The 4,017-nt window shown below is 44.1% G+C and overlaps 2 non-coding genes across 2 annotated transcripts; both read right to left on the reverse strand.

Annotated features, from left to right (window-relative positions):
* Positions 1 to 250: 250 nt before the first annotated feature.
* On the reverse strand, positions 251 to 332 carry trnas-uga (transfer RNA serine (anticodon UGA)). Its single transcript has one exon. It is a non-coding gene; the product is annotated as a tRNA-Ser (tRNA).
* Positions 333 to 1,659: 1,327 nt separating this feature from the next.
* trnar-ucg (transfer RNA arginine (anticodon UCG)) lies at positions 1,660 to 1,732 on the reverse strand. Its single transcript has one exon. It is a non-coding gene; the product is annotated as a tRNA-Arg (tRNA).
* Between the last annotated feature and the right edge of the window lie 2,285 nt (positions 1,733 to 4,017).

Consider the following 4,017-nt stretch of genomic DNA (forward strand, 5'->3'; position numbering starts at 1 on the left):
TCAGAGAACAGAGGACAAGGGATTAAAGGAATCTAATGAAAAGCAGCACTTCTGCTCAGGACGTTTAATAGCAACTGCAGAAACCCGATGTGTCGAGCAGTGTATCTGGAAAGAGAAACAGAGATAATGTTTAAAATATGGAACATTTCTGATGAAGAACTCGAGTTTCCCAAGTCTAATCAAATGACAGGCTGGTTTGCAAAACTGGCATCCTGAAGTTTGAATTGCTCCAGCAGGAAAGCATTCATAACGTAGTCAGCAGGATTCGAACCTACGTGGGGGAACCCCAATGGATTTCAAATCCATCGCCTTTACCACTCGGCCATGACTACAGAGAGCGCACCAGCCTTGAGCATTGACCAAATCAGCCATGATCTCATTGCAAGCTGCTGCTGACATGAGTGAAATGTTTCCATCTCCTTTTATACCTTTGCTGTCATTAATAAGGTGCGAGACACCAATGTAAAAGGAAAAAAAGCACAAAGTTAGGAAAAGATATTTGCAGCAAAATTGAGTCAAAATTATTTATTGAAAGGAAATTCACACTTGGCAATTTGCTCGATCTCTTTGCGAACATGACCAGCAGAGGTAATCAAGGGAGCTATTGATCTGAGTATTCTTGGACATGAAACAAACAAAGGTTAATGACATATTCATTTCTTTTTCTGGCGAACGAAATGGTCTTTCCTGATGGTTACAATGAAAGAGATGGTTCCCAATAAAAGACAGAGATTAAGTCGCATGTAGATATACTTCAATGTGACACGATTCACTTTCAGCCCCTAATTACCCCAGAGATGGAGGGGGTGAGTTAATTTTCTTCACTCTTCAACTCCACAGCATGGAGGTACAGACATGAAACCGCTAGAGATGGAGTTCTTGAATTGGGAACCAGCGACACTGAAGGAACTCGGCAAAAGTGGCACTGCAGATGCTGGAAACCTGATTTTAGATCAGAAAATTCTGGAAAAGCACAGCAGCATCCGAGGAGCAGGAAAGTCGATGTTTCTGTTGCCAGTCTTTCTGCGTTCCGCAAACAATTTTCGTTTTTGGCTCAGATTTCCAGCAACTGCAGCTATTTGTATTATGTGAACATTCATAATGTTTTGGACAAAACCAATGACCTGCTCGCATCGGAAAATCGGCAGAAGTACTGGGACACCGACATGTTAGCTGAACAATACAACCATTCAAAGAGCGGGAATACGATCCGGGCCACGGTGCTGAGAGTACCGAATCCTCACAAGTAAATAACAAGACAAGGCGATAGATGCTATCGTATTTGGTGTAAATAAAACACCCTTTCTGAACATTTTCGTTGCAGATTATTTTCAACTTGTCTTCGTAGATTTACAAAGTGGGAAAAGGCCATTCCGCCTGTGTGCATCGCGGCTAATCAGAGAGCCATCTATTCCAGTCGCAGTTTCCAACCTTGGCCCAAAGTCTCGTGTGTTCTAATGTTCCCAGGGCAACTGTCAATGACTATGTTATTAAATGGCACAGATGTATGACGCTTCCACAACGACTTGTAAATCTTTTGAGGAACTCAAGCTCATTTTCACCCACAAAGGGAGACACACAGAAAGATACCCCCCACACCGGCAGCGACTTCACAGGGGAGCGTCAACGTGGGGCACGGTTAAAGTGAGATATCCCTCTCGAGCCAGGTAGGACTCGAACCTACAATCTTCTGATCCGAAGTCAGATGCATTATCCATTACGCCACTGGCCCAACTGACACACTGACCGCTGGCAGAAAGTCGATATGTAATGCCATGGATTTTCATGGAAACAGAATTAAAAAGGTGAACAAGCAGCGAAGATAATCACCAACACTGCTTCACTTCGAAGTTTCCAGTTTGTGAAGCAGTGCCTTTCACTAACAAAGGAGAAACATTTGTCCTCAGCTGTTTTCTTCAGTGTTACCTCCTTCTCTGCTGAAAGTTTCCATCGTTTTATTCACAGTCCCGACTCGATTTCATGATCCAATCCAGTGAAAACGTGTCATGGTGTCATCCAAGCAAGACCCTGCCGAAACTCAGCGAGAGACATCTGGTCATTTCGAGCTCAGGATGTGGAATTAGACGAGATGCGTGACAACTTTTATTGGCGCCGACACTTCACTGCAAGTTAGCGGCTCAAAACGAGCCGTTGTTAGCATCAGCTTGATTTGTACCTTCCTGCACTGCATTTGCGTAACCACTCGGCCATGACTACAGACAGCACCGCCCCCTGAGCACTGACCAAATCAGCCGTGATCTCATTGAAAGCTGCCGCTGACTTGATGAGTTAAATGCTTCCATCTCCTTTCATACCATTGCTGTCATTTGTAAGGTGCGAGACACCAATGTAAAAGAAGAAAAACACAAAGTTAGGAAAAGATATTTGCAGCAAAATTGAGTCAAAATTATTCGTTGAAAGGAGCTATTGATCTGAGTATTCTTGGACATGAAACAAACAAAGCTTAATGACATATTCATTTCTTTTTCTGGCGAAGGAACTGGTATTTCCAGATGATCACAATGACAGAGATTTTTCCCAATTAAAGAAGGCAAATAAATCCCATCTCACGCTGACACCATCGTGAGCGCTGCTGTTTCACAATGCCACAGAGTCAGGGTCAATTCCCGCCTCAAGCAACTGAATGTGTGGAGTTTGCACATTCTTCCCGTGGCTGCGTGCGCTTGCTCTGGTTTTCTCCCACAGTCCAAAAATGTACCGGTTAGTTGAAATGGCCGTGCTAAATTGACGGGGTTAAAGGAGAGGAATGCATTTGGGCTCGGGCGGGTCGGTATGGAGTTGCTGGGCTGAAGGGCCTGTTTCCACATTGTAAGTATTCTAATCTACAGTAATCAATGACCAAGGTACAGCGCACGTTGTTCGATGGGGCATATAAAACTTTTCGATTGTTTTTCTTCAAAGTTTCTTTACAATTCAAACAGGAGAGATAGAAGGGACATGAATGCCTCCCATAATTCTTGCCTTCTTTTGTCATTCATAGGCGGTATTTTTTCCTGTACGTTTTTTTTACACTGTGGTTACTGTTAGTATTCTTGTCAGCCACATCGGCTGGTTTCCTCTTTCCTCAATTTTCCTCATCTCTACCCAAACACACTTTCCATCCTTATCTCCTGAATCAAAGTAATCTCTAACCCTTGCATAATTGCCACGGAAACTGGGCTTTTCACACGCCTGGGTATGTCATTTTCCAATATTAATTGATCGTTTACTGTGTTGCAATTGCGCACGAGAAGAGGAAAACAAAATAGAGGCCGGTGGTCCTGGGTTTCAAACATACATAATTGCAGCTAAAACGCAGGTTACTGCACACAATGCGATCACGGAAGCATGCACCGAATCGTCAGGAAGCACACAATAAGTACAATGCTGAATGTCATGTCAGGAACAGGACCTGAAACACAACAGAAATACATCTCTTGGGTACTATTTTGGACGCATTTCTCAATGAGCTATCGTGTTTTACATATGTTCCATCGGGAGTTACCTCACACAAGGAAGTAACCAGTGCTGCAGACGGTCGAGTTCCAAGTCCCGGAGTCAGAGACACTCAGTGCCCTGTGTGCACCTACAAGGAACAGCTGTGAATGGGGTTTACAGGGTAACTGAACTGCATGAATGCAGCTCGATGATCGTCTCCCTGCTTCTCCTCTATAGTTTTCTGTGCAGTCCCTGCGTGCAATCTTGTCAACTACGTTTGTCCGGCACAAGATGGGCAGTGGTCACTTGTCTCTGAGAGAGGCTGTTGGTTTATGTGTTGTCATAATTCCGAGTGTAAGGAGGAATCTGGCTGTCAGTCCCCAGAAACTTACTTTAATAAATAGAAGCGTGCTTTTTAACTTGCCGCGTGGCATGTACTCGTTGCAAAGTTCGTGCACTGCGAATCACGTTGCGGGACTATCCAATTTTGGCAAAGAATTTGTGTGGCAGTCACGAGTTGCCACGACCAGCTATCCCTAGTAGCAATACGGACAAATGGCAAGAAGTACAAATTCGATT

Source organism: Chiloscyllium punctatum, chromosome 50 (genome assembly GCF_047496795.1).
Source record: "Chiloscyllium punctatum isolate Juve2018m chromosome 50, sChiPun1.3, whole genome shotgun sequence".
Classification (NCBI taxonomy): domain Eukaryota; kingdom Metazoa; phylum Chordata; class Chondrichthyes; order Orectolobiformes; family Hemiscylliidae; genus Chiloscyllium; species Chiloscyllium punctatum.